The sequence below is a fragment of the Belonocnema kinseyi genome, chromosome 10 (assembly GCF_010883055.1).
Source record: "Belonocnema kinseyi isolate 2016_QV_RU_SX_M_011 chromosome 10, B_treatae_v1, whole genome shotgun sequence".
In the NCBI taxonomy this organism is placed as follows: Eukaryota; Metazoa; Arthropoda; class Insecta; order Hymenoptera; family Cynipidae; genus Belonocnema; species Belonocnema kinseyi.
In genome coordinates this window covers 35,029,447-35,040,577 of record NC_046666.1, presented here as the reverse complement: position 1 = coordinate 35,040,577, position 11,131 = coordinate 35,029,447, and the positions used below count along the sequence as shown (strand labels likewise).

The 11,131-nt window shown below is 23.4% G+C and overlaps 1 long non-coding RNA gene across 1 annotated transcript; it reads left to right on the top strand.

Annotated features, from left to right (window-relative positions):
• Positions 1-2,991: 2,991 nt before the first annotated feature.
• On the top strand, positions 2,992-11,131 carry LOC117181993. The gene is made up of 3 exons (XR_004468237.1): positions 2,992-3,441; positions 6,140-6,403; positions 10,652-11,131. It is a non-coding gene; the product is annotated as an uncharacterized LOC117181993 (long non-coding RNA).

Sequence of the window (11,131 nt, the reverse complement as noted above, 5' to 3'; positions counted from 1 at the left end):
GTATTTTTAACAAGGGTGAATTTAGGTATTGCTACACAAGTTGAAACAAATCCAGATATAAAGACACTAATTCAATTGAGATTTAATACATGGAAATTTTGGGAAACGGACATCAATTTTTGGATGAGCATGAGAGAGAGAAACATGTACCTTGGAGAAAATCTTCAATATCACACTGGCAGGATCCAAGGACGTGGACTGGTAAAAAATTTATAATTCATCTAAGTAAGTCCTTTAGAGAACGGTATTATTATTGGCGATCCTGTTATTTAAGCCTGCTACGGTCTGGAATTAAGAATATCCCAGGTTTCACCTGGAAGAAATAGTTATTTTAATAATATATTTTTTAATTGTGAATAGTGTATATTCAAGAGGAAGTAAATAAGATTAAAATATACTTATAATCCTTGAAAAAATAAATATATGTGGTTAAGCGGTGTTTTCATCACATCACCTTTTTTGTGAATAAATTTGTGTAGGTCTTAGGTTTAGTTATTTAATTTCTATGTAACAATATAATTTTTTTATAATACAATCTTGTTTTTTAATTTTAGTAAAGTTGAATGAGTTATTGTATTTATTTTTTTCTGTATAAATTATATTTTGAACTTTATATTTATGTATATATTAATATTTGAATTCAGGGGATTTTCATTATCGCAAAATCGAAACATTTATTATATTATTTATGCATTTTGAATATATTATACTTTTTATTATAAATTTATTTAATTTTTTATTCCTAATAACTTTTGACTTATAATTATTTCATAAAATATCGATTATAAGTTTACATATGTTTTTCGTAAAATTGAATTCTCGTCAAAAATAGCATTATTTTCGTACAAGATAATAATAAGTGAATTAATTCTAGTTGAAATAATTATAAAAATTGCACGGGATGAATTACCATGCATAGACAAATTTCACAAATAATTAAACTCCTTCTGCTTAAATTAATTGTAAAACTTAAATAGGATAAACTACCATTGACACACTGATATGATTACTTTTTTTATATTTCTCCTTAAATTAAATTCCCGTCAAAAATAAAATTATTTTCGTGCAGGATGATAATAAGTGAATTATTTCAAATTAAGGAATAGTTATAAAATTCAAACGGAATAAACTACCCTTGACAGGTAGATTTTATGAAGTTTGTATATGTTTTTCCTCAAATTAAATTCTCGTCAAAAATAACATTATTTTCGTACAAGGTAATAATAAGTGAATTAATTCTACTTGAAATAATTATAAAACTTATACGGAATGAATTGCCTTGCATAGACAAATACTACATAAAATTTAGCTTCAACTGAGCGACACGGAAGTTTAAAGGCAATTGACAAATTTGGTTTACTAGAAATCCAAGTCAAGAATGATACAATTTTGTTTCATTTCAATTATCTCTTTTACGTATTGACTTAAAACGGTGATTTTAGGAAACTAACAAATTTGGTTTACTAGAAATCCAAGTCAAAAATGTTAAGCTTTGTTTATTTCAATGAGCTTTTTGTATGTATTAAATTAAATAATCTTAAAAAGAAGAAACCTAGTTTTTGACAAACGAATTTTACTTTCTGAAAATCAAACAAGAATCAGTTTTTTATTATTATAAAACCTCTCTATTTTTTATTTGAAAATTAAGGGAAATACTTTTAGTAACCTGGACCATTTTTTTACTATAGTTATTAGTTTGCTAATAATCTTTTTGAAAATAATCGTTATGTTATTTATTTTTTAACGAATAATTGCACATTATTGTTATGGTGACGTCGTATTTCATTATGTCTTGGAATTAAAACTGCTGTTAATTCTCTTATAGGAGAATACGAATATACATATAAAAAATATAAAAATATTCGGCATTCAACAATTTGGTTTACTGGAGATCAACTTATGAATATTAATATTTACGTATAAATAATTATGATATATTTTCAATCTTAATATGTGTAATAATTTCTTTAAACTTTGTTTTGCTTTCATTAATATTAAATTACGTGTTTCAGGTACTAACAGCAGTACTCGGATATTGCAACTAATGCAATTGATGGTAAAAAATTCTCCGTGTTCCAAAAGTTGATTTTTTTCTATTTGACTTGCTTTATTCCAAATTATTTGCCTGAGTGGAATTCCTGTAAAACCTCTAACCAAAATTTTATTTTTTAAATTTTATTTATTTTTCATTGCAGTTGAATTATTTTCTTAGACTGTATCCATAAGTACTTAGTTACAGAAATTTATCTATAAAATTTCGACTTTCCAACAGATTAAATTTAATTCCTGTTCGGGAATAAATGTAAAGTGCACATTATTAACGTTCAAAAGCATATCTTCAATTTGAATTGCAAAGCAAACCATTCCTTAATTAGAAATGATTACTTTAATTGAGACTTCAATATCTCAAAATGATATTAATTCTTTTGGGTTTCACAAAGATGGAGACATCGGAAGTGTGACATCTGGATATTAATTATAAAATATTTAACTTACGTCACTTACCTAATATTTTAACTTCATCCTCGTTTTTGCTAGGTATTCGTTAATATAATTCTAACTAATAATAGTAGTTATTTTAATAAACACATTAATTTATAAAATAATATTCAATATTGGGGAGAAACGCGTATGGTAAGAGAGAGTATGTGATTTATGCATTTCTCACAAAGAAAATTATTTAATCCTTAATCCTTCGTTTAATCCATTCTGCTTTCTCCAAAAGATACGCAACAACTTTTCAAAATTTTTTGAGATGTTAAACAATTATAAATAGTGTTATGACGTCACATTATTATAGTTGTACTCATTCTACCATTTAACTCTCAAACGGTGCACATACGTAAAGGGTACACTGGTGCGAATTGGTTTGTTTGCAATGTTAATATTAAATATTTAATATATTGAACATATAATAAACAAATGGCATATATAACACATATTTAACATATATATTTTTTCATTAAATAGGGGGATAATCCGCTGCAGCTGTGTTTGCGTAAATGTTAACAAAATGAAAAAACGTCGGGTGCAAATTCGCACCAGTGTACCGCTTGAAGGTCAATATACTTTTTTTAATTAGGTTTGATGGCGCTTTGAAAACAAATGTCTGATAGTTGGTTTTTTCGTTGAAAAATATTTTTTGTGCAATTTTACCAATTGTCGAACTATCCATTATAACGAATAAATAAAGGAAACATATGTTTTTATTGGAATTGATTATTGTACGATTAGGGTAGTATTATTTAGTTTGATAATATTAAAAAGCTGCGTTCAGCGTATTTCTATTTTTTTTAAATTTACTATCTTTGTATCTAATTTAAAGTGAACTTAGATTCTGACTTATGGCTAATTCAAAAAGAAAATGAACTCGCTGGAAAAATAAAAAGTTGATGGCGCACGTTGATCGGCAAAGAAAATAAAAGCAGCTACATGTTTTAGGTAAGTAATCAAAATTCAGATTCGTTCAAGTATTAGAATTTTCGTTGATGGTTATAGCACTTTTTTAATATTTTACCTTTGAAGAAAATAAATTTTTTTAAATATCGATATTTAACTTAACTATATCGTGATTTTGTACCACTATGGTTATGAATTATCAGTGTTGCTACATATCAGGAAATTTTGGAAATTCAGAAAACTGGCCAGGAAAACCTGAAACTTTAATACTGTAATATTTGCTCTAAGCCCCCCCCCCCTCACGAAATCTTTTTAAATTGTTACAAACTCGGAGGTTGAACATATATATGTATGAAATATGTTAATTAAATACTCGTGGAACTTTAATAAAAGTAGATTTAGAAAAGAAATATGATAATCTATACTCAGTTTTAAAAAAATTTTAATTTGATCATTTTTTTGGTTGTGAATTCATCTTGCAGGTTAACACTTTATTTTTTAGTTAAAATTTGTATTATTTTCTTTAGAATGTAACAATTTTGTTAGAAAGTTATTATTTTTGGTTGAAAATTTAACTATGAAAATTCAACTTTTTTGTTGAAAATATTACTATTTATTTAGTCGAAATTGAATTTTTGTTGTTGAAAATTCGTCTTTTTGGCATGAACATTACAAATTTTAGGTAAAATTTGTTTCTTTATGAATTGTAAAACCTTTCTGGGTTATAAATTCGTCTTTTTGGTATAAAAATTAATCTTTTATCGTAGAAATACTATGTTTTTTGGATAAAAATGTAACTTTTTGTTTGAAAATAGATCTGTTTTGGTTAAGGTTTCTATTATCCTCTTGAAAAGTTGGCTTTTTCTGTTTAATATTCCACTATTTTTTGTTTGAAATTAAAATCTTTTTGTTCGAAAATTCAACTGTTTGGTTAAAAGTTCATTTTTTTTTTGTTTTTTAAAGATTAAACATTTGATTCGAAAATTAATTTATTAGGTTAAAAATTCAACTATTTGGTTTGAAATGCATAAATTTTATAAATTCTTTTTTTTTTACTGAAAATTGAACTTATTCATTGAAAATACATCCGTTCATTTGAAAATTTAACCATTTTGTTGAAAAATACTTTTATTTGGTTGAAAATTAATTTTGTTGACTGAAAATTTTACTATGTTATTTTACTTTTGAAAATTATATTTTTTAGTAGAAAGTTGCTCTATATTCTTAAGTATCCATGTTTAACATTTTTTTCTAAAGTGATAAAGTAGCGATTTCATTTTGCTTGAAAATTTATCTTCTTTAGTTTTAAATTAACTGTTTTTTCCGTTGAAAATGAGTTTTTTATGGTTTTAAAATTCAATTATTTCAATGAAAAATTCATATTTTTTAGCTAAAAATTTCACATTTTGGATAAAATTTTTTTACTGACTGAAAAAGCTTTCTTGGTTGAAAATTTAACTCGTTTCAATATAATTTCCTCTTTTTAATTTGAAAATTCATCTGTTTTGTTGAGTATTGAAATGTTTTCATGAAAATTCTTTTTTTTTTTAATTTAACTATTTTTTATTGATAATTAGACAATTTTTAATGAAAATATCAAGTATTGTTTTTTTCATTGAAAATTCATTTTTTCTTGTTGGTGAAAGATTCATCTCTGGATAAAAATTCCCTTTTTTTAAATTTAACTATTTGAGCGGAAAATTTATTTATTCCATTTTTCTTTTAAAATTTCTCGTTTTGATTTGAAAATTCAACTATTTCATTAGAGAATTCAAGTATTTTGGAGTATTTAATTTATTTATTCATTAAATTGATTATTATTTGTTTTCAAGTATTTGAATTAGTATTAAACGATATTATAAAATAATATCGTTTTTTTTACCGAAAATGGTGTTTAATGAAAATACAACTACTCCATTTTAGTAAAAAAATGTATTTCCTTAGTTTAAAAATTCATCTGTTTCGTTAAAAAGTTTATATATTTTATTGAGAATTTATATTTTTTAGTTAAAAACTAATCACTTGTATTAAAAATTGTTCGTTTTTATTTAAAATTCATTTTTTTTTAAATAAAGCTCATCGTTTTATTTAAAAACGCAATTGAATGGTTGAAAATCAATCTGTTTTGGTAATCTTTTTTTTATCATCATTAATTTAACAATTTCATAGAAAATTCAGCTGTTAAATGCAAATGTAATAAATCCATGTTTGGTTGAAAATTGATCTTTTTTACTTTAAAAATTCGTCTCTTCTAATCTTGGTAGAAAATTCAACTATTTGGATAAAAAATTTATGTATTTGGTTAAAAATTCGGTTTTCTTGGTAGAAAATTAATCTTTTTGATTAAAACTTCACCTTTTTGGTTCACAGAAAAAAAACTGAGTGTACGAAATGTTGTAGGTTTTCGTACCCTAATTTTTTTCTTTTTTCAAAAATCTTTTCATATGATGATGTACCTGAAGTTCCGAACGTTCAAATGAACGAAATATTTTTCCACATTTCTATTTTTCCCATAAATATTGTTCCAACTGTAATTTGAAATATGCTTTATCATTCTGTTCCAATAATAAATTATTTTCAATATAAATAAACCAACATTTAGCACTTTTTTTTGGATTACAAAGTCATCAGTAAAAAAAATTCGTTCATTTGAACGTTCAGAACTTCAGGTGTTTATAGATTTCGATTCAAATGAAGTTTATAAAATCTAATTTTATTTACAAATTTATTTTTGTTTCAGAAAAGAAGTTGTGGCCCTAAAATGGCAACAACTGTTAATTATGATACCAAAGTTGACGAAATTTTTGTATTTCGAGTCGAATCCAGATGTGATGTTGAATTCTGAAAGCTCATCATCTTCAGCTGATTTATAATTGATCAAAGAAATTCTTTTTGAAAAACAATAATCTCTTATATGTCTCAAAGATGATATTCTGGCATAAATCAGCCTATAAATCACAAAGCAGATATTCTAGCTTTAATCAAGATTCAACATATCTGAGCGGTAAGAAAATTTTTTTGCAGATAAGTTATTTTACATGAAAATTACAGGCATCGAACTCCTACAATATTGGCAATATTTGAGAATTATTTATACCAATAACACTATTTTTCTAATATTTTAAGAGAGAAAAATGACACTAAAGACACATTTTTTTTCTTTCCTTGGTTAAAATTCGTTTTCTGATGTAAAATTAATCTTCTTTGAAAATTTATCTTTTTCGCCAGTATTTCATTATTTGGTTAAAAATTCATTTCCTTTGACAGAAATTTTACTTTTTTAGTTGAAACTAAAAATTATTATTGCAAATTTATCTGTTTGCATGAAAATTTAAGTATTTTGTTGTAAATTTGTCTGTCTTTGTATTGAAAATTATTTTTAATAATTGACAATTTAACTGTTCCATTTTTTAGTTGATAATTCCACTATTTGATTGAATTTTTTTGTAGAAATTTAATCATCTTAGATGAAGATTTATCGTATTTATTCATCTTATCTTACTTATTAAACTTGATTATTGGGTTGAAAATGAATGCATGTTGTTAAAAAAAATTATCTTTTTTGGTGTAAATTTAACTTTTTGGTTTAAAATTAACTTCTTTGGCAAAAAAAAATGTAACCAATTTCTTGATTTTTTGTTTGAAACTTATTCAGGGTGGCCGCTGGACCGGGAAACCTGGAAATGACCGGGAATTTTATGAGACCGGGAAAAACCGGGAAATAACATTGAATTTATTTTTTGATCGGGAATTTCACAAAATTTTTAGAATAAAAATGTTATCCAACTTTGATTTCAACTGCTTTTTAAATAATTTTCCAAATTGTGATTTTTTAAATTATTGCATCATTCAGTTTAGAATGCTTAATTCGAAAATCTTTTACTTTAAAATTTTCCATTTTAGATTTTTAATTTTTTAAACATATATTTTAATTTAAAGAATTTTAAAATGCAGTTTCAAAGGTTACAAAAATTAGAATTTTACGAATTTTGAGAAGAAAAATCTGCCAAAGTTCGATATAAACAGTTTTTAAAATAATTAAAGTGCAGTTCTGAATATTTAAACAATTAAACACATTTGAAGTTGAAAATTTTTGATAAAAAACAGTTTTATTTTACCAACTGTAAATTAAAATAAATAAATTATTTTTAAAATGGATCTGTGCTCTAAGTATAGAAATCTGAACAATAATTGATTTTGGCAAACAATTCTAGACCCGTTCAAAATGTGAGAATTTCCAGATTGTAACTGTTTCAATCCAAAAGTCTTGATAAGAATTGAAATTAATATATCATTTAATCCGATATGTTTATTTTTAAATCGAAATTTTCATGATTTATCATTTAATTATTTTTAATTCAGAGTTTCAGGTCTTCCTTTATATTATTTTTATATTAAATTTATTAAATAAATTTCTTAATATATTATTTCTATCAATTTTTTTAGCCATTAAAAAAAAAGTTATTTTGCGTTTTACTATTTTCAACTTAAAAATAAATCCATAATAATATAGTCATAATTAAAGGTTTTTATTAAATTTAAAATATTGTGAGTCTAAATTATTTAATTTTTATCCCATTTAATTTGAAATTTCGTATGTAGAATTAAATTGAAACGAAATATTTAAAAGAAAACAATTTGAGACTGAATTGTTTTACATAGAAAACTTTGAATCTTTAGATTTTCGAAGAACTTTTAAACTCTTAGCGTTACAATTTTAATTAGTCTATTTAAAAAGGGTTCAATTTATAAGTGAAATTGTTAAATTTTGACGCATATTTAACAATTGAACGCTTATTATTTGTAGAAAAAATTTGAGTTATTTTAAGAAATATTTAGAAGTTTTGATAAGATTCAAAATTATTTGAAAACTTGAAATTATTTTCAGTAATTTAAACGAAGTGTGTTAACATTTTTTTGTCAGATTTTGTAAATATATTTTAAAATTAATCGAAATTTTTCTACAATTTTTGAAAATCCTGCAAATTAAAAAAAAATCCTTAAAATCTTCCATTTTCATATTTGATAATTTTTGAAATCTCTTAAAATCTTCTTAAACTTTCTGTTATACTAATTTTCCAAAGTGAAAAATCATTTTCAATTTCCTAAGAATCTTAAAACAATTTTTTATTCTTTTGAAGCCTTTCACAATTATTAAAAAAAAATTTAATTATTTTTTTTTTAAATCTGACAAAAATCTACATTTTATTTTGAAATCAGCTGTAAGTATTTCAAATTATTTCAAGTTTTAAATTTAATTCAAATCTTTTTAAAACTTCTGAAAATCTCTTTAAATTACTCTAATATTTTTACAAATAATAAGTGTTCTATTATCATTTATAAATTCGAATTTAATTATTTTTTGAATTTGCAGGATTTTCTCAAAGTTTTAGAAAAAATACAATTCATTTTGAAATATATTTAAAAGTTCCGAGAAAAAATTCAAAAATTGTTTTGTATTTGGAAAAATTTTAAACCACTTCTAGGTTGCTCAAGATTTTGAAATAAAATTTTAAAGCTTTTAAAGGATGCCTAGACTATTTAAAATTTAATTAATTTAACTTCTAATTTAAGAATTGTTAAGTTCAAAAAATTATTTAAAAATTTTTAATGTGTAATTGAAAATTACTAAATATAATTTTGAAAATTTTGAAAGTTCATTGCTTGATTCTTTAATTTAGACTATTGAAAATGTTAACGTGGATTTATATTTTTGGATCTTAATCTGAATCTTTGAACTCTATAATTGAAAAGTTCTAAAATTTGCATTTTATTTGCAGGTTATTTAACATTGTTTAATTGAAAAGTGTTAGTACCTTCCTTTTGGTACGTGTACATTTTTGAGCATTTGAATACACAATTTTTGAACTGAAAGCTTTTAAACTTCAATTTCACAATTTTGGAATTCAGGTGTTCCACTTTGAATGCTTTAATTTGTTGTTTATTGTTTATCACTTTATATGGAAAAATGTTTAGAGTATAGTTTGATTTTTTAAATTTCAATGGCCGAGAAAAATGTTTGCGAACCGGGAAATGACCGGGAATTTTTTTCTTAAATTAAAACGGCTATCCTGTTATAATTTTTGTTGTTAACGAGAAATAAATATTTGGTTGAAAATTCGTCTTTCTTTGTAAAAATTTAATCATCTTGGTTCAAAGTTTATCTTTTTTTTGGTTTGTTTGTTTTTTTTTTTTTTTGAAATTGAACTATTTTATGGAAAATTATTTTTTTTTACTTAAAATTTAACTATCTATTTTTAAGTTGAAAATTCTACTTTTTGAGTGGGCGTTTCATCTTGTTTGGACATTTATCTGTTTGCTTGAAATTTTGACTATTCTGTTAAAAAAAAAAACATTTTTATTATTGAAAATTCAACTATTCTATTCAAAGTTGAAAATTTACCTTTTTTTGGATAAATAATTTTGGACCGAATAGTGGAAATTTAGAGCCAAAATGATGAATATTCTAGAAAGAAGTTGAATTTTCAACCCAAGAATATAAATTTTTAATAAAACAAGTAAAGAAAAATTTAAATCAAATTGTTCAGTCTTCAACAAAATAATTTTTTTTAACCAAATAATAAAGTTTTTAACAATAAAGAAAGAAAATTTAAATTTTGTGTAAAGGATCCACATTTTCGCTAAAAAATTTAAGAAATTTATAACAAAATCAACTCCATAGTTGAAATTTTTTTTTTTTTAATTTGTCTCTTTTTGTGGAATATCAATTCTTTGGTTAAAAATCCAACTATTTCATTCAAAATTAATCTGCTTTTTATTCTTAATTAAAATCTTTTTTTTCTAAGATATGAAATAAAATTTTTCTAAAATATTTTTCCTCGATAATTCATCTTTTTATATGGAAAATTTAACTCCTTGTTTAAAAGTTGAACTACTTTCTTAAAAGTTTTTTTTTTAAGATTCACAACTTTAGTAAAAATTTCATTTTTTTAATATAAATCGATAGAAATTCTTATAATTTATAGAGTAAAGAATAAAATTTGTCATAAACTTTATAAACATTAAAGTTTATTTTTAATACTTATAAAAAATTCGGTTAGAAAAATGGAAAATTTGCGTAAAAAAATTACTTTAATTTTCCATTGAACACTTTTATTTCAGACTATACACTTTTACATTTTTGGTACTATTTACAGTATTTTCGAGTTTCGAATTGAGTTCGAGGAAGGAGATTAAACAACAAAAAATTAAAATATTTTTTAATTTGATGATGGTATTATTTTCATTGCAGGTCGAAATAATTTGCGGATCATTTTGCACCATGTTGCTGCTGAGCTTTATAAAAAGTTTATAAAAGTTCTCCAAATTGCCGTCGATGTGGATATATATGAGTCAAAAATCACTTCAAAAATTGCCATAAATTTGGAAAATAGTTTTGTTTTTTCTATCATAAATCTACAGTTTGTAAGACAGTAAAAATGTTAGAATTTTATAAAATTTCCTATTAATATTAATATTAATGCTTGCATTTTGTATTTCAAATTAGGTTAAAATTCTCGATTTTGAAAGCAGTTTCTATAAAAAAGAGTGATTATAAAAAAAAGTCCATTACTGGATTACGTGCACTGAGAAAAGAATATTTTTGGATTCAAAGAAAATTTCATAAAATAAAAAAAAAGTATTGTTTGGCTCTCAGTCAAAGAAAATTTTATTTCATTCAAAGAACTTTCTTGGGTTCGAAGAAATGGGTTTTTTCTTTCAAAAATAATTT